We start from the raw sequence: 20,872 nt of genomic DNA, 5'->3' as shown, positions 1-20,872 counted from the left end.
CACACATTGAGAAAACTCTAAGTCTATGAATCAGTTAAAAACGTAATATCCAGGGCAGCCCTGGTGACTCAGCAGTTTAGCACCTGCCTTACGCCCAGGGCCTGATCCTGGAGTCCTGAGATTGAGTCCCATATCAGGCTCCCTGTATGGGGCCTGCTTCTCCCTCTGCCTGTGTCTCTGCCTTCATCTCTCTCTGTCTCTCATAAATAAATAAAATCTTTAAAAAAAAAAAAAAAACAAACCCTGGTAATATCCAGATTATAACATCACTAATAATTTGTATTGGCTATTTTTTGCTCAGTTCTTTTTTTTTTAAAGATTTTATTTATTTATTCATGAGAGACACACACACACACACAGAGAGAGGCTAGGTGCTAAACTGTTGAGCCACCGAGGGATCCCCGCAGTTCTAATTATATATAAAATAATAAACACAAATGTCATGTAAATTTTTTCAAAGAAGTTTTTTTCAATGTAACAGATTGATATCTGTGGAAAATCATACATAAATAAATAGTCCATTACAAAGGTAAGCAGCACCTGGTGATTGATAGTTTTAAATGCATCTACTGAGTCCCAATGTCTCTATACCTACTAATTTAATTATGTGATTTCAGGGTTTGTTTGTTTTTCTTAATGCAGTAATTATCACTTGGCAGTTTGATAATTCACAACCCTTCCATCCATCTCCCCTGAAACCTTCTGTTACACTAGATCCCAAATTCTCAGTGGCCAAGAGAAAAACAGTTGGAGGCAGGTAGCATGAGGAGTTTTTAGACATCATATGAAAGAATTTGTCATCACCAATGTCAATTTGCAATCCTCAGACATTTTGAAGAAATATTTTTCCACACACTGTATATTTCATTGAAAGCCCCAAAACTAAAGAATTTCTTAAGCTTCACTATATATAATAATCAAAAGGGTTTTTGCCATGGAGATTCTATCGGTAGAGCTCTGGCCATGGCTCTAAGGATCTGAATTTTAAACAATAATTCAAAGATACTCATGTGAGTTATTGGTTAACACTATAAAATATAGAGAGTGTCACCATTATTTTGCAAATAATAGGCACATGAAAGAATGGATAGAGGTGAGCTGGCTCCCTAAAATGTTTGATTAGAAACACTGCTTTGCACAATTTTACAAAATACTACTGATATATATCTATATCTATATATATATATATATATATATTTAAATTAGTTGGAAAACAACAACTAACAAGCTACTGAATTGGGGAAGTGTTATTTTTTGCAACATTTCTGTGAAGCTAGTGTTGATTATGCTCCCAACTTGTTTGCCAAGGTTGGTACTTGCGTGGTCATTTTTTCCTTTAAAATCATCTATTTATAAACAATTTTTTAAGTTTGAGAATGCAAGAAGCATATTAGTTTTATGCCAGGAAGATTACATAGGAGAAGTACATAAAACTTAATATTTTTTCATCAGCTTTGATTGTAAAAGTTAAGTTTAGCAAGACTCAGTATATGTTCTTCAGTGCCATTTAAATACCAGTACTTTAGACACACACACATACACACATACACAATGGTTATAATGTTGGCAATGAACATAGCAATTACTCAGAGGAGGGAGGAAGGGCACAAGTGTGGTTTGCCACAAAGTATTTCAAAATTCTAAGGGGGAAAAAAGCCCTGCAATTAAAGAGCTCTCTTTCAACAGAAAGGTATATTTATTTAGATTTAAAAAAAAATCATAACCTTTGAGTGATGATTTGTTACTGAATGAATGTCTTAGTGCAGGTGTTCAGGTGTTCTGTATAAATTATTTGTCAAGAGTAATTGGTGGGTTATGTTATCTTAAAAATAGGTAGTTATTTCATTGGTGAATAGAAGAGGAGGTATGTGTGGGAAGTTTCATATTCCTCTCAGTATGTTAGGTTAAAAAAAAAAAGTCACCCATAGATTACATAATTTCCCTGTATGTTCATAACTGTAATTTTAAATAAAATAGGTGATATTATTGGATTTTAAAGTTCCTTTATGAGAAAGTTTTCTTAGGTTTTTAAGCATATGAGGAAGCCCTAAAATTAAATCCCAAACTGATATAAAATAAATGAGGAGGTTTTTTTTTTTAGTGATTGTAATTCTCCTGAATGCCTTCTTTTCTGTAAACCTCACTTGCAACCAAGTAAATACCTAAAACCAAGGTACTTTTTGTGTTTATCAGATTGGATTGATCAAAGTCGTTTCTTGTGCATTGGGTCTGTAATTCAAATCGTCTTATCATTTGTTAAGGGTGGGCCTTCAGTGCTGGCCTCATACCATTTAGACTCAGAAGACTTCTAAGTCCTGTGATATCTTCTTTCCTAATGCAATTTCCTTTACTTCAGTGTACAGTGGCAGTGTGATATAATATAGCAAGGTATTTATTAGAGAAGAGCAAATTAAACTTATTTTATGTTTCATATAAGCCCAGAATCAACTTTAGCTTTCAAAATGGTATTTGAGTTCATATTAATTTTCATGATACAATAAGATAATTATTGTTAGTTTAGTTCTATGTGAAAAGTAAAAGGCTTTGACTCAACATGCAATAGATCTATAGGTTAAATAATATTGTACCATTATTTTATTTAGGAATATTATCATAAGACAGTTCCTTTTCAATATTCCTCAATACAATTTCTAAACTGTTTACAGGTAGTTCTTATTTTTTCTTATTTGTATTCTGCTTTCTTTAAATGGTCAAATCAACCACTAAATTATATCAACAATGACCTGACAGGATAATCCAGTTATAATCACTTAAATTGGAAACGTCAGTTCTTTCCTACATCCAGTTGTATTCACAAAATCTAGCCTTACAGATTCACATTCCATTGATATTAACTCTTCAGTGATCTGAACAATCAGAATAAATCTCTTCATTTATACATTTATCCAACAAAAATGATTTCTCTCTCTCTCTCTCTTCCTCTCTCCACACCGTCCCTTCTCCTTTCTTCCTGGGACCTCTCACTCAAATGTAAAATTCACTTAAAAAATGGAACTAAGCTGGTTAGAACATACTCAGAAGCAAATCCCTTTATTCTTCCCTTTTTAAACGCTTCCCAGGTCACAGAAAGAGATTTCTTGTGCATAATTCACTGATCTAAGGCTTATAGGGAAAAAAGTTAATGAGGAAAAGGAAAGAATTACGATGCTTGTTTCATATTTTATTTTCCTTTCAGAAATTTGCAGTCATCACTGATTTGGAACTACCATATTTTAAAAATATCCTTTTTATACTAAAAATAAGGAATCCTTACATAAGAAACCTGTATATGTTAAATGTATAAAGTTTTAAAATATGGTTAAGGACAAAAGTAAATTAAGCTCATTATACAAGTAATGTTTAAAAAAATACATAGATGGTCACATTTAGTGCTATTTTCCTTGCCAAAAGGAGGCAATATTTGACTATTTGGAATAGATCCTTAGTGTCATTCATACACACACACACACACACACACACACAGGAATACATCCCTGTATGCATTTATAAGTGCGTACTTAAATAATGTATACATAGCCAAACCTACACCCAATCTAAATTTTTCTATTTGTATTTATGTAAGTATAATCTAGTGAAATGCGACTTACATTTTAACAGCCAAAATTATGTCAAAAATGTTGCTTCTTTGTGAAGAGGAGGATATAAAGGAGACTTCAGGGTTAATCCCTTTGAAATTAATTGTTGAATGGAAGCACATGTTTATTTTAAATTCGAGTAAATACTGCCAAACTGAACTTTGATATTTTGTGTCAACTTATATTGCCATCAAAAGTATATGGAAGAAATTATACATAACGTTCCTCAATTTTCTTTTCTTTTTTTCTTTTCTTTTCTTTTCTTTTCTTTCTTTTTTCTTTTCTTTTCTTTTTCTTTTTTTCTTTTTTCTTTCTTTTCTTTTTTCTTTCTTTTCCTTTCTTTTTTTCTTTCTTTTCTTTTTTTAAAGGTTTTCTGTACTTCAGAGAAAGAGAGAGCTAGATGAGGAGCAGAGGGAGAGGAAGAAGCAGACACTCTGCTGACCAGGGAGCCCAAAGCAGGGCGGGATCCCAGGACCCTGGTATCATGACCTGAGCCAAAGGCAGATGCTTAGCCTGCTAAGCCACCCAGGTGCCCTTCCTCAATTTTCTATTAAGTTATTAAGTTATTGATCTTAGTGATTTATTGGATTTCTCCATATTTTCTATTAATCCAGGTATGATGCAAATATTTTCACTCAGTCTATCATTTATATTTTTCTTACGTATCTGGTATATTTCATCATGTATGTGATTTAAAAAATATAAATATAAATTTATTTATATATATATTTATATAAATATAAATATATTAAGGTTTTAACTTTTGATTTTGCATGTTTTCTTACTTTAAAAAAATCTTTACCTTCTAAATGTTATAAATATATTTATTGTATCTAAAATTTTCAATGAATAATCCTATATTTTTCTTATATTTTATAGTTTAGGTTTTATAATTTATTTGAAATACTTGATTTTTTTGTAATGATCTGAGTAGACATTACAAAAAAAGTAGACATCTTTTTTTCCAATATTTCCAATTTTCCTATCATATTAAATATTTCTTCACTTTTCCACAGAATTAAAATATTACTTTTTCATATATTATAACGAATCATAGACCCTATTAATAGGTTAATTTAAAGAGATGGAAAACAGACTGGTGGTTGACAGGGACCAGGGAGGAAGGGATGGGAATTAACTGTTCAATGGGTATGGAGTTTATTTTGGAGTGAGAATATGTTTTGGAACTAGATAGAGGTGGTGTTTGAATACATGTAAATGCAATAAATGCTGCTGAATTGTTCACTTTTGATGTATATTCAGCTTCTGTGGATTTCACCTAAATTAAAAAACAAAACAAACTTCCAGTACCAAAATATATATGTTTTTCAGATTTATTATTTTTTTCAGGTCTATTTTGCGTGTGCCCTGTAGATTTGCATTCAAAATTCTACTGAGATTTTATCATATTTTATTTACTTTGAAATTCACAAGTTAATGACAACACTGAATGTTTCTAAACAATGACACAGGCCAATTTTGATTAATTTCATGTATCTTCTTCAGAAAAGAATTTGTAAACACACGCACACCTTACACGATTATTAAATTTACTATAGACAATTTTTTTAAGATTTTGTTTATTTATTCATAAGAGACACAGAGAAAGAGGCAGAGACACAGGAAGAGGGAGAAGCAGGATCCATGCAGGGAGCCCGACATGGGACTGGATCCTGGGTCTCCAGGATCAGGCCCTGAGCTGAAGGCAGTGCTAAACCGCTGAGCCACCTGGGTTGCCCTACCATAGACAATTTTATATTAGTTTTGCTCTTGTGAATATTTTTTCCATCTTATTTTGTGTGCAGTTATAATTAGTGAGAAGAAAAATTGCTAATTTTAGTTATTTTATACTTGGCCACCTTGCTAATTTCTCCTATTATATCTCATAGTTTGTTCCATGATTCTAATGGGTTTTCTATGTATTTGATCTCTCTCTTTTAGACAAACACATACACACCTTTGAGACTAATGGTGATCATTCCCTTAATTTACATATACATGTTACTTTTGTTTTCAATCTGTCTTTTCTTCTTTATTGACTAAAACAGCTAGTAGCATGTTGAACATGATTATGATTAATAGACATCTTATTTATGTTTCTGACTTTGAAGGGATTACATCTAATGCAGTATTTGATGTGTAATGGTTACTCTAGTTTTCTTGTACACAAATGGTTATTTTCTGTGAAGCTAATGAAGCTTAAGCTTAAGAAACCTTTACTGAACAGTCTCTTTTCAAGGCTTTAATCTTAATTTTGTATTATAATTGTTTCTTTTTCTTAAAGACATCCTCCCCTAAACCCCTTGTGCCAAATCATATAAGCTTCTGGTCTCATTAACTCTGTGTTCACTACTGTTGTAAGGTATCTTTTATTAAACAAAGGAAATCTGTGTGCAATCTCACTCTTCGGTGAATTTGAAATGACCAGTATCTTTTCTTTGGTAATACATTTACGCTTTTTGTTTAATATTTTAAGACAATTTGTGAAAATATCTTGCGCATATTTTCTAGTTAGCTATGATTAGATCATTGGTATTCTGTAGAATTCTTAAATAATAGGCTTTGCTGATCATTATTATTTATTTGTTAGACTTACTGATTCAAAGAGATGTTACTATTCTAGAGCCAATTTCAGAACTTATATTTTCCCAAAAAATCACCAATGTTTTCTGCATTTTCACATTTACTGAAAGTTATATGCTTGTTTTCTCCTTTACCTAGATCAAAACTTTGCATTTTATTTTCCCCCATAGAAACAACTTCTGATTTTAGTAATGAAATCTATATAGTTGTTTTTTCTTGATTTTTAAATTCTTCATTTGTTCTTGATTCCCCTGTTCCTGAGGGGTTTTTTGTGAATTTTATATACATTCTTAGATGGAAGTTGATTTTTCATATAATTTTTTATTCTTTATTTTAGTGTCACTTTGTCCTACTTTACAAAATGTATATATCATTCTCAATATAGTTCACTTCTAAGTAGTTTGTTAACTACTAAATAACTAATTATTTTGATTTCCTCTTTGTCTCAATAGTTTTTTAGAATCATATTCTTCATTTCTAGTATGAAGATTATATTGGCTACATTTTCAAAAATATTTGGAAATATTTTTAAAAATGTATTTATTTATTTGACAGAGAAAGAGAGAGCACAAACAGGTGAACATCAGAGGGGAGGGAGGGTAGGCTCTCCAATGAGTAGTAGTGAGCCCAATGTGAGGCTCCATACCAGGACTCCAAAACCATGACCTGAGCTGAAGGTAGATGCTTAACCAACTGAGCCACCCAGGTGCCCTAAATTTGGAATTTTTTTTTTATTGATGCAGAGGAATTCTATATATCCTGGTTACTATGTTTTTATCATGTATACATATGTAAATATCTTTTTATAGTCACTGGCTTGTTTTTCTCTTTTAAAACATCTAAGGTAATGGCTCATATATAGAAGTTACAACTGTTATTATAGCTGAATCGATCTTTTCCTAAATGGTTTGTGTGTGCGTATATGTACATGTGTTATGTCTTGCTTAAGGAATTCTTGCTGAGATATATTTGCTTCTTAAAGCTTTGCAGTTAGTTCTTTAATTATAATTGGATTTTGTATACAGGATGCAGTTTTATTCTTCTTACTTTTTAGAATAGATTGCTCCAGTAATTTTTTGCATAGGTTCTAATATCACACTCTATTAAATGTTCTAAAATATCTAAGATTTTATATATATAGATATATATTTATATATATATAAATATAAAGTCTTAATTCATGGTAATTGCAAATTTTCCATCTTGACTTCTGTCTTTAAACAGAGACTCTTTCTCCATGTATTGTAGGCAAAATAGTGATGAGTTGAAGATGTCCATGCTCTAATGTATGGAACCTGTGAATATGTTATCTTATATGGCAATAGAGACTTTGCAAGTGTGAATAAGTTAAAGATCCTGAGATAGGAAGCTTATTCTGAATTACAAAGATGATCCTAAAGTAATCACAGGAGTATGTATGATTGAAAAAGGGAGAGGAGCATGAGAGAAGATGATGTGGTAACTAAAGCAGAGATCAAAGTGATGCAGCTGCTGGCAGTAGGCCCTGAGCCAAGGAATGTGGGCAGCCTTGAAAAGATGGGAGAGGTTGGGAAGAGATTCTCCCCCAGAGCCTCCAAAAGCAACATCACCCTGCTATACATTGATTTTAGTCTAATGAAATTTCTGATAATTAAAACCCAGGACTGTAAGAGAATAAATTTAATATTGTCTTAAACCACTAATTTTGTGGTGATTTGTTACAAAAGTATCATTTAATTACATATCCTTAGATTCTCTAAAAAATGCTTTTAATGATTTTCTTCATAAAGTTCAGATAAATATCTTATTAGATTCCTTTTCACACAATTATAATCTTTGTTATTAGTATAAATATATTTTAGGAAAGTCAACTTGTTTCTGATTACAGACTTGATATTGATTTTATTTAGATAATATTCTGAAAGCTTTTTACAATTTCTTAATAATGTTATTATTTTCTATATTCTGTCCAGTTTCTACGTAATCATTTTATCTTTCAATAATTAAAGTTTTATTTACTTCTAGTTATTCTTTTTAATCTTTTTTTAAAAGATTTTATTTATTTATTCATGAGAGACACAGAGAGAGAGAGAGGAAGAGACATAGAGAGAGGGAGAAGCAGGCTCCTCACAGGGAGCCCAATGTGGGACTCAATCCTGGGACTCGATTCTGGGACTGTGGGATCACACCTTGAGTTTAACTGCTGCACCACCCAGGCATCCCTCAACTTACCTTTTGCTGCATACTGTGCTGGCAAAACTTCTAATTACCATTGACAAAAAGTAATGATATTAGAAAGTTCTTGCCTCATTCCTGATTTTAAAAGTGCTGCATATTTTGTATTGTTTAATGTCTCAGAAGAAAAATATAACAAGTATTATTTTAGCTACTAGGAGTTTAAATGGAAAAGCGTTGGACTATTACAGGACTGGTTATAAGTGTGCTGTAAGTATTGGAAGAGCCAAAAGAAAAACATGATGCTGCTCAAACGTCTATGACACCTTAGGGTATGAGGAACAGACGGCAGAAAGTTGTATCATATAAAATGGAATAATACACTCATGTCTGAGGCTGCTGTGGTTTATGCTTTTGGAATTATCACTTCACACCTGTATAGAGATCCGAGACTGATAGCACTGTCCATTATAGGTCTAATACATTGTCAGTAGACTGCCCCTAAAAGTACAGAGAAGACAGTATAAGGGAGGATTCAAAGTGTGAGCCAAAAGGAAAATTAACACTAAATTTCACATTTTTGGTTACTGAGCAATCTTATGCATGCTACTACTCACATTTAAACTTCAATAAAATGATAATGATACCAATGATAATTTGCTTTTGTTTAGCAAGATGCAACTATTCTTCATGCAAGTGAAGATGTGCTAATCCTTCTGTCCTGATAGTGTAATTAAAAGTGTATCAGTCACTGTATCTATCTCTGGGGGGTGTGTGTGTGTGTGTGTTAATTTATCCATTTATTCAAATACCTGGATAGTCTGTGACCTGAAAATACAATGTAAAATTAACCATGACCAACATTATATACATAGAAGAAAAATGGTGAGTGGAAAATAATCTATGTTTGCAAATAATACCAAAACAGCAATAAAGCCAAAACGTATAGGTGTCATGGCCTTCATTTATGTTACTAGGAACAATAAAGTGTTGATATTTATAAGTTAAAAATCTACCATTATTTTCATGTCTTCTTTTGCCTTCCAGCATATCTTAAGCTGGTCATAGTTCTTAACCTGGTGAGGTAATCCATACCTTCATGTTGAAGGATCTGAGTCTTTGGTGATCCTGATCTTATCTGGTTGATGTTATCCCTTGTTAAGGTGGTATTGAACACAGAAGTAGCCAAATTATCTTCAGAAAAATCTTTAAGCTCCATGGCAGAGGCTTCAGTCCTCCGTGGAGAGGCTTTCTCCACCGTGTAGAAGCAACCTCATTTCACTTCAGCTGTAGGATTGAGTCTCTTAGCCGGTATAATGAACCCATCTCTCTGTCTGTTAATCCAGTCTTGAATGGAGTTTATATAATCAGTAGGCAATTTTATCTTCCATTCCAAGGGAACTGTTGCTATAGCCATAGAAGAACACTGTTTTAAACCAATATGCTTATTTTTCTCCAATCTTAACTCTCCATTATGGAGTGGCTTAGGGCTTATTTCACGCTGATCTCATTCTGGGACCTACACAGGCAGAGTAGCCAGCCTGTCATATTATATGCAGCAACACAGGAAAAAAATATAAAGGTATGGTAAATGGTAGTCTCATTCTTAAACTTTATGCCTGGAAGTGACCGAAGCAAATCACATGGTTCTGCATAAGTTCTAAGAGTTCAGGGAAGTGCAGTCCTACCATGTAAATAAAAGATAAACTGGAAATATGTAGTAGACACAGCTGGGGACTACCACAGTCTGCCCTCCTGACAACCAAATGTTTGGTCAATCTTCCCTTCCATGTTTAACAAAAGTTTCGTCCATTCATGATTTCTTGCCTGAAGTCTAACATTTCAGGGAAAGTTGGAGTAGTCTTTTCATCACAGGCTGAGACAGAAAAAATGTCTGCACTAGATTTCTATAGATCACCTTTTGGATTCAGAGAACTAAGAAAAAGATAAGTTACTTATCCACATGTTTCATGCACTCCTGTGATAAGCTCTATGTAGCGTTCTTTCCCATGTTTTCCCTGACCTTCTTTTAGACGTCTGCTGATACCTTATTCTGTTTCCTACTTGAAGAAGCTTGTCAGCCAATGCTTTGCATTAAGTTTCAAAAGCTGTTTCTATTAATCCAGGTTGATGGATTTTTTTGGTACTTGAAATTAAAAAAATGCAACTGGCTTCATATATCTCATTGCAGTAAATTCTGTGTACCAAAGATCATTTCCCAGTTCTTTTCTAAATAAATTTCTTAGTTTTGCCTTCCTTCCTTCCTTCCTTCCTTCCTTCCTTCCTTCCTTCCTTCCTTCCTTCCTTTCTGCCTTCCTTCCTTTCTGCCTTCCTTTATATTGTCTGTTTCATTTTTCTTGGCTTAACTGCAGATACATTTGTCCTTTCAGAATTCGGTGAGAGAACTGCATCTTTAATATCTTTCTTTAAATCACATTGTCCTGTATAATGGATATAATTAGCAGCATGTCCTTATTTGGACCTTTAATCTGGGACATGTTCATATATGCAGAAATTTTAACAGAGTGTGACATACTCTTGATTTGATCCTTTAGTTTCAATTTCCATTTTTTGTTCAAGACCTTCCTAGATTTATCTTTTAGCAACTGCAGTAGAAAAAAAAAAAACACGTTTTCTCTTCTAGAACTGCCAAATTTCTGACTTCTACTCCATTTTATTCTTGTGTACTAACTCTTTTCTGAACTTAACTCTTTCTTGAACTATCTCGTCAAATTTAGCTTACAGCAACCAATACATGGTACAAACATCCTGTTTTATGGCCTCCAGAGTTACAGTTTGTGATGTACATGACTCAATTGCAAAATTATCATAAGCGACATTTTCCAAATTATATATATATATATTTTTCTTTTTTTTTGGCAGTGCCCATTATTGTTACAGTGTATTTTAATCTCCCAGGAGGTGTAGTTAATAATGTGGTATGAACGCAAAAATCTCATGGCCTACAACAACAAAGTTTTATTTTTTACTTATTCTACACATCTATCCCAAGTTGGCTGAAGCTGTTCTGTCATTATCACTCTGGGAACCAGGCTGAGGGAGCAGCCATCATCTCGGTTATCGCTGATCATAATACAAAAGTGAAAAAGTGTTATGAAAACCTGACTTTTAAAACTTCTGCTTGGGAGTAGCACATTTCATTTCACCTTAAGTTCACTGTCACTGCAAGTAACACATTCAAAAGTGGCAGAATGTGCATCTGACCATAGGCACAAACATTTGATGAAGAGCAATGGTATCTTTCATATATATCCATGTCTTGATTCCTAGTCCTGTGCATTCTGGCAACAAAAGAAACAGAACCTAGAAATGGTCAATGTTTAAAAGTCTATATATCATCTTGCAGAACAGTATGCTACACTTACAGTGTTGTCTCCTGGCTGGCGGCTAAATTGAGTATTCAACAGACAACTCTCACATTTTATGAGGTCAGTTGCTTTTAGATGATGGAATCTGTCTTAAGAACAATAAATTTCACGGATGTGAGGCTATTTAAACAGTTACTTTAATGAAAACTGATTTTCTTCAATAGAAGCAAGACTTTTTATGATATCATAACAATGAATACATATTAGACATCCATAGAAATTGGCTGGCATAGCATTAGAGGAAGGAGGATATTCAGAATGATTTTTTTTTTCCATTGAGGATAAATCACTGTCTATGATTCAAAGGTCAAATGCAATCTGTCTCTAGGTGAGTTGGTGGTCTCTGGTCAACTGTATCATAACATAAACTTAGGTTGATCTCTATTCCTGGGAGATTAGACACACAACGAGGTGTTCACTGTATCAGTGTGAGGGAGGGACATCCTATATTGTTAAATACACTTGCAACCTCATTCCTGCTACTATTGCCTTTTTGTATGGTAACTAATACAGCACAAGCACTGTAATGTTAGGGAAAGAAGTTGAACGATAATCAAACAATAGGTCATTGTGTCCTCTTGATTATTTCTAGCCTCTCTTTCATGAGGCTAGAAAGCCTTGAAAGCCTACATGTTATGCATAAATATCTACATAATCTGTACTCATTCTAAAAAATCAGCTGACATTACTTATGTTCAGATCTCCTTATCCTCATTCTTTCAAGTTTGTTCCTGTTCTTTACAACCTGTACATAGTGTTTGCTATTACCTAGAAATGAGTGCAGGACCTTAAGCTCCCTCCAGTCAGAGAAAAAAACAATGTATGCTGTGAATGATTGCCTACTGGAAAAATTTTTCCTCCCCATTGTCTTCAGGGACATTCCTGAATGGGACTTTGATGCTACAGGAGTCAACTTCCAGGTGACGTCAGTGTAGCATGAAGAATGAAACATAAACTAGGTGTAAGCTTTTTCTTCTGCTTGTTTATTTCCTCAGACTAGTAACGAATAATTCATAAGCCTTATAGGTATGGGATATCTTTTGAACTAATCTTAAAGATGGTTTTGACACGACATGAGAGCCTAATGATTATCGTCCCAGAACCAGTGAAGATTTAGCACTTCAAGCTCTAGAAACTGTTAATGTTGTAATTATCAAAATGGAAGAATCTATAATGTATTGCATTTGGATGTTTTGAAAATATGAGTCAAAAGAATAAAGAATACAGAGAAGTAAACTGTGACATAAATAAGGGCTACAATTCCCAAAAATAAAACTCAACAACAAACTATAATGCAACAAATTGGAAAATAAATCCAATTTATCATTTAAATTTTGAAATCCTCAGTTAAATAACAGTATAGAAAATGTTTTATCAACACATTCCATAGTTTTACATTTAATTTTGTAAAATATATTTCTTAAATTCAGTTCTCTTTAATTGACTTTCAAAAGAAAAATAATCAAGAAAAAAGATCTGCTCCCTGCTAGGTTTTTTACTATATGCTTGCTAGTTTTTCTGAACTGTTAAATTGCAGCTTTATTAAAACTTCAGAATGTACTATATTATCTTTAGTCAAAATAGTAGTATGACAAATTAAAAGTTATTTTAAGAATGTTTATGATATTTCTAGTTGGAAAATTACATGTTTTAAATGGTCTCCAGTATTTTTCACAAAAGTACCTTAAAACTAGTATAGGCTTTCTACACACTCTAAAGTTAGTCTTCCTGGCCATTTTTGTCATTTACTGACTGTGTACCTTTGCCAGCTGAGGTGACTTTTCTATGCTTCAGTTTCTTCACTTGAAAATATAGACATAATAATATTACCTTCCTTTGTAAAAGGTAATTTTTATACTTGTGTTACTGGATCCATACATAGAGTATCACTGATGATTTTTCATGGGCAGTTACATGGATTTGTGGCATAAGATCTATCAGCAATGTTTACTGAATGCAATAGAAATTTCTCTTATTTTACAACATTGTACTTGCTGGAGAAAGAAACTATAAACTAGTATCTTATACTGTTCTAATCTCCTCCATGGATCAAACTATATCCTACATAAATTTGCATGGTCAAGAACTCTCCCTTTATCAGATAAGTATATTTTAATTTGTATTGGCTTTGAGAATGGGAACTCTCAATTTATAGCCATTTCTATTGTATTTGTTGATATCTAAAACAATATGGACCAGGAAAAATATCTGCAGTAGGATTATCTATAACATATTAAGGTTTTTAGTGTGTTTGATGGGGTGAATAACTGTAAAGTAACTGAATAGCTAACTCTTAAAACAATTTTAGGAAACTATATAATACTGGATCAAATTAAAGTCTTTCTCTAGGCAAACTGCATTTTTAATATCTCAGTTGTGAATTAAAATGGTTGTTTTATTTAGGTCTATCATTATTTAGGATAATGAAAAGCATGATCTAAGATTAACATGTATTTTCTGTTTCATTAATTATTTAAAAGAATACACTCATATTCAATGGTGCCCAAAGAAACCCAGGCAGTATTGCCTAAATGTCTGAAAGTAAATAAGTCCTTTGTCATCTGTTTTTAAAAATAATATTTGAAGGCAGCTATTTTACTGAATTTAAGAAACAATTTAGTTCTATAAAATGCATGCAAGTCTTTGTTATTGTTATCTTCAGCATTAACATTTCCTGTATCATGTTAACCAATAAAGAAAGGTCTGGCTAATGGGATAATAATCTGTGTTTATATAATAGGGACTTCAGATTTTATAACAAAATGAAAAATGATTTGTATCAGGTTTCCAATTTCAGGTACATAATTGCTTCTTCCATTCATCTTTGCCAGGCAATTTTTTAAAAGTATTTCTTTATGTGAGGGTATTTCAATTGCCATAATTATTTTGAGACAGCGCAGATTTCTTCAAATGTGATTATGGTGAACAGACTCTAGAGTAGCCCCTATTGGGGAAAAATTTATAACTCAAATTTATTTCTCTCCTAGAATATAATGATCTTTATCTCTATACCAAAACCAAGAACTATCAATTTAATTTAATATGAAGAGCCAATTTTTTCATACAATTTAGTTGTGGCATTATATTTTGCACCTGTGTTTTTTACAGCCATGGAATTTAATTGTTCCTTTATTTGGCTGATTATTTTTATATTTGGCTGTTTTTGCCATCACATTGAGATTCAATTGTGCATTTACTGATGCCCTTAGGAAATTCTGCTCCATACTGACAATTCATAGTTGTAATTTAATTGCAGAAATTGTGTATGCTTAAAAAAAAGCGTCTATTAAATCTACTGAATAGAGTGAGATACATTTGGACCTAGGAATAAATTTCCACAATAAGAAATATTATTGGCAAGTATTTTCAAACCATTTCACAATTAAATTCTTAGAGAGAAATGTCTGACTATTCTTTATTTTTATTTTGTATGAGCATTTACCCTCAGGGAGAAATATATTATATATACATAATGTTTTATACAATATTGTTATACATTAATGGGTAACTCTACTGCTCTTTCATAGACTGAATATTTTGTCCCAAACTCTCTGAATATTCATTTTTCCTTTATATTACAGAAATTCATATGAAAGACAAAAGTATGCTAGTACAACTGTATTATTTAAAATTGTTTTACCCTACGAGTTTTCCTGTGTTTTGTCTCTTGTCCCATTTTTAAAACAGATCAGAATGAGGGCATTTGAAGTGATTTATTATAGTAAAAAGTAACAAAAGCGTGGAGTGCAAGGATAAATGGTATTAAAGATAAAAAAGTTAACTTTAAGAAAAAAAACAACTACTAGTGTTTGTACCAGTATTTAAAATCCTCAAAACAAGTATCAAAAGCAACCCAACAAGTGCTTTTATGTTTCCATTCAAATTTTTCTTTTGAAATTTTTATGAATGAAATGTATACATGTAACAAAGTTTACGAAGTCATAATAAAAAGCAGCAACTATTCATTCTCACTTCTATCTCAGTCACATTTTTCAGACATATACATTTTAATTATTAAAATTTCACCTTTAATTACAAAACAAATCTTATTATATTATGACATTATATTATGGCAGTTGAGAAAGGTAAAGATTTAATTTGCAGTCCTCAACCTCTACTCCTATTCATCCCTGCTGAAAATCATCTCTTGAACAACTGATTTTAACTCTTCTGTTGTTTTTGCAGGTACTTTTAGATAATATGCTTGAATCAACATTTTCCATTGCGTTTGATTCTCACAACATAAAGTGAACATTTTAACAGCAAAAGCCTTTCTTTAGCATCTGCTCTTCCACATCCCAGTCCTTTCAGCTGTACTCTTACCTTTATGTTTCCAAGGCTGAATGCATTTGCATTCTGCTATTTTAAATTGTCCATGCTTTACTTGTCCTTTGATTCTAAAAGTTGAAAACCGATGAACATCATCTATATCATTATGAATATGAAAAGTACTCTTCAGAACAAAGGCACCTGGTTTCCTAGGATACTTCTTTCTTTACAGACACAATATTAAGACTTATATTTCATTTCAGGGTTCATTTGAAGCTCTTAGCCTTACATTCCAAAACTGCTTATATTTATGCCAATTTTAGTTGACTTCGTATTTTTATCATGGCTTTATTATAGAAGTTTGCTTTTTCCTGAAATTTCTCATAGAGTATCTTTTCCTCCCTCCCTTCTTCCTCTCTCCCTCCCTTTCCTCATTTTCTTTTTTTCTTTCAGTCTTTGAAAGATTGTATGTATGTCTTCTTTATGATAATCCTAATAATACCAAACTTTTAAACTCTTTTAAGATAGTTCAAGAAATCCATCCATTCTTCCTGAAGATGGATTTTTTAAGCTAAATGATTGTTCAAATTAGACCCAACTAATACCTCATTGATATTTCTTTTCACTGAGTTTCTTGTTTACCTCCCACCACTTTCTCTTACATCTTCTTCTTATTTTTTATATTTATTTATTAAAATAGATCCTCATATTATTTTCTCAGAAAGAGTCTGGGGATTCTCATTTACAGCAAGGATGAAATATTCTGATTTTCTCATAATTTAATCAGGTATAGAATTCCTGTTCAAAATAAGTTTTCTTTAAAATACAAAGGCATTGACCTACTTTTTTTCTCTTTGTTATTCATAAAAAGAGTGCCATGATTAATAAAAAGAGTGATTCTTTTTCCTTTATTTTGTTTGTTTATTTAGCTTCTGTTTTCTCTCTGATGCATGTTGAATTTGTTTTCTTGGTTTTCAAGAAATTATCATTTATTATCTTTTATAATTCATTTCCACTATTTTCTGTTTTTTTTTTTCTCTTTCTTTTTCAAAGCTCATTTTAGATTTTGATACTAGGTTTCCAAAATGTCCTCTTTTGATTTTTTTTTAATATTCTGCTTTTACATTTTACATTTAATATTCTATTTTTTACATTTTGTCATTTTTCTTATTAATTAAACACTCCCCCTTCATGAGTACCAATCCCTTATGTATCCTTCTTTGCACTATTTCACTTGATAAAATTGTTTGCTTTTCCTTTTGTGTAATGTATAATGTGCACACAGAACTGTTTAGTCATAGCATTGGCAATACTGGTGTTGGTTTATAGCAGTACCCACTCTAATTGGTGATTATTAATCTGATTAGTGTCCCCATGCCATGTTGGTTGCTAAATATTTGCAATATACTCCATACATGCATATAATACTTGATAAATACAGACTAGGAGAAAACATTAAACTATAGTTACAAAATAAAAAACACTCTTAAAATAGATTATTTTTCAATAACATACATATTTTCTTTCAATATTAGCATGTGTTTGCTTACAAAATAAAGATACAATTATTCACAAAAATTTATACCCTACAATATGTTATTATTGCTACAAATATGACCAACAGCTTTCTATAACTCTAAATATTCTTCAATGTGAATTTTGGTGGATGTACAGTAGTATCTTATCTGGAAGTCTAATCATTTATTTATTATTTATCTAAACTTACTTTTGAAACATCTAAGTTATGCATTTCTTTTGCCTTATAAATAGTACCATGCGCAGCCCGGGTGGCTCAGCCGTTTGGTGCTGCCTTCGGCCCCGGCATGATCCTGGAGACCTGGAATCGAGTCCCACATCGGGCTCCCTGCATGGAGCCTGCTTCTTCCTCTGCCTGTGTCTCTGCCTCTCTCTCTCTCTGTGTCTCTCACGAATGAATACATAATATCTTTAAAAAATAATAATAATAACATGATAACTCTCATACATCAATTTTTAAATATCTATAATATCCTTAGGAAAACTCTCTTCTTGTTTGTCTCAAGACAGATAAATTTGAGGATATTAGTATATATTATCAATTTGTATTCAAGAGTGGTATACCATCTTAATTTCTCATCATTTTTTTTTCTGATATTGATGTTTCTCTATCTTTTCCTAGTCCTGGAAATTCTAGTACTTCTGTATTTTTCCAAAATTCACATCTAAAGTTGGGACCTGGGATCCCTGGGTGACTCAGCCTGGCTTTGGCACAGGGCGAGATCCTGGAGTCCTGGGATCAGTCCAACATCCGGCTCCCTGCATGGGGCTTGCTTCTGCCTCTGCCTGTGTCTCTACCTCTCTCTCTTTCTCCCTCCATGTCTCTCATGAATAAATAAATAAAATCTTTAAAAAAAATAAAAACATAAAGTTGAGATCTAATTTTATTTTGTATTCTTTTGATTGCTGGTGAGCAAACACATTTCCTAACACAACCACTTGAGTAAAATATACTCATATATTTTTTTCATTTTAGGTAGAAACAATTTCACTTGAATTTGTTCTTTAAAAGGTCTTCTTCCATCTTGAAGCCTAAAAGTTATTACCGTATATTTTCTTCTTATTTAAAATGTAAATCCACTTAGAATTAATGTTGATATATCTCATATATGAATACAAATTTTTTAAACAAAAACTGTGCTCATAAAAATGATTCAACATTATCAAATAAATATATCTTTCTGACTCTTCCAAAACCTACCTTAATTATATGGATTTCTTATATTTGGAAGAATCTCCGAAGCATTCTTTTATTCCCTTGAGCAATGTGTCTATCCTGTAAGAGTACAAAGGTAACCCCTCTCAAGTGAAATAGAGACTAACTCACCACTATATATGGTTCACATATATATATTTATTCATATATATATATGAATAAAATCTTACTGAGAATTTGAAATTTTAATAAACCTATTAGGAGATTTGGTGACTATAGCAAAATCTTTAACAGCACAGCCTTTGTAATCAGAGACACCTGAGCCTGACGCAGAGTTCCTCCACTTACTAACTTGAAATCATCACCAGTAGATGCTATACCAATTTCCAGGTCTGGTGTTTCTTAACTGCAAAGGGAGGGCAATAATATAGACTTCTTAGGGATACTGTGAAATTTAAAAGAGATAATTATTTTAAGTGCTTACCTGAGAACCTGGCACTAAATAATCATTTAGTAAATGGTTGCAGTATTAATCTAATTTTGTCAGAGGACTGAACAGGAGTGACATAGAGTGATTTACTGTTCACCTTTAGCTTCTTTCTCATTGATAATATGGGCTGATTTCATCTTTGAAGTATTTCTGAAAATTAAAGCCATAAACTCAGCCTCTTTTGTCAGAATAAGAGGATTATTAAATCCAGAAAAATTGATATGATATAATATAAAAGTCATAATTTTGTGTTATGATGACTAAGCTTGTTAAGAAATTTTCTATTTTGCCTTATGATACAATGATGGCCTTTAATATCATGGCTCCTTAGGTCCATGCCTCTTTGCACAGTGACATTGCCATTGTTTCCATCAAAGGGTGAAGTTTACACTCCCATCTAGTCCATTCAGACTACTATAACAAAATATTACAGACTTGTTAGCCTATAAACAACAGAAATTTATTTCTCACAGTTCTGAAGGCTGATGTCCAACGTCACATGGTGCCAGCGTGGTTGAAAGAGGGACCTCTTCGTGGTTCATAGCCAGTATTTCTCCCTGTGTCCTTCCATGGTGGAAGGAGCTAGGGATGTCTCTGAAGCCTCCTTTACAGGGCAATAACACCATTCATAAGAGTTCCACTCTCATGACTTAAGCACCAAAGGCCCATATACTAATGCCATTAATGTTTGGAATTAGGATTCAACATACAAATTTGGCAGTTCACTCTTAACTTTACTTATAAATCACTTAGATCAATAGGACATAACAGAACTAGCACGTGAAGTCTAAAGCCTAAGCCCTGAAAGGCCATATAGTTTCCACTCTCACCTTCTGAGAATATCATGTTGTGAAAGTCCGATCTGGTCTATCAAAAGACGAGAAGCTACTGGGTTATTAAATATGAATCTACTGAGAACCAAGGTGCCCAGCTGATGGTTTGTACTAACTGTAAACCTTGTGTATTTGGCAAGATCGAACCCTCCAGTTTTAGAAGAGGAATTTAGCCAAATGATTGATCCCATTGAGATTAGCAGATTATATAGGTTGCTGAACACAGAATTTCAGAAAATAATAATTCCTTTTGTTAAACCACAGAGTTTTATAAGAGCTTGTTTCACAGTAATAGAAAATAAAACAAAATAAACCAAACATTCTGGGAATGTTAAATGTTCTGTCCCAGCACTTAGTCATCTTGAATATAAACTGCCTTATGTGGAGATGTGGTCTGAAAGAAAGGAGATAGAACTTTCTGGGTGGCACAGCGGTTTGGCGCCTGCCTTTGGCCCAGGGCGCGATCCTGGAGACCTGGGATCGAATCCCACATCGGTTTCTGGGTGCATGGAGCCTGCTTCTCCCTCTGCCTGTGTCTCTGCCTCTCTCTCTCTCTCTCTGTGTGTGTGACTATCATAAATAAATAAAAATTAAAATATATATATATATTTGAAATATAGAATTTGAAATATAGAATTTAGGTCTGCATCAGACATCACAGAAATTAAAATATCACATACCTGTCATGATCCAATCCAGGAAATAGGAACTGCATTTTAGCAGAATATTCCTGGGGAGACAGAAAAGGTTATATTCTCTGAATATAGATTATTTTGCAGATTTAATTGGAAACATAAAAATATTTTTACATAATATAAAACAAAACTGCACAATTTTAAAAGCAAAGTCTAAAAAATTAAAGCAAA

General features: G+C 32.6%; 1 pseudogene; it reads right to left on the bottom strand.

Annotated features, from left to right (window-relative positions):
- The window catches only part of LOC129508652 (DLA class I histocompatibility antigen, A9/A9 alpha chain-like), a 100,574-nt pseudogene that overhangs the window by 21,258 nt on the left and 58,444 nt on the right, over nt 1–20,872 (bottom strand).

Source organism: Nyctereutes procyonoides, unplaced genomic scaffold (assembly GCF_905146905.1).
Source record: "Nyctereutes procyonoides isolate TBG_1078 unplaced genomic scaffold, NYPRO_anot_genome, whole genome shotgun sequence".
NCBI lineage: Eukaryota > Metazoa > Chordata > Mammalia > Carnivora > Canidae > Nyctereutes > Nyctereutes procyonoides.
The sequence above is the reverse complement of the archived record's forward strand: the minus strand, read 5'-3'. Positions and strand labels throughout refer to the sequence as shown.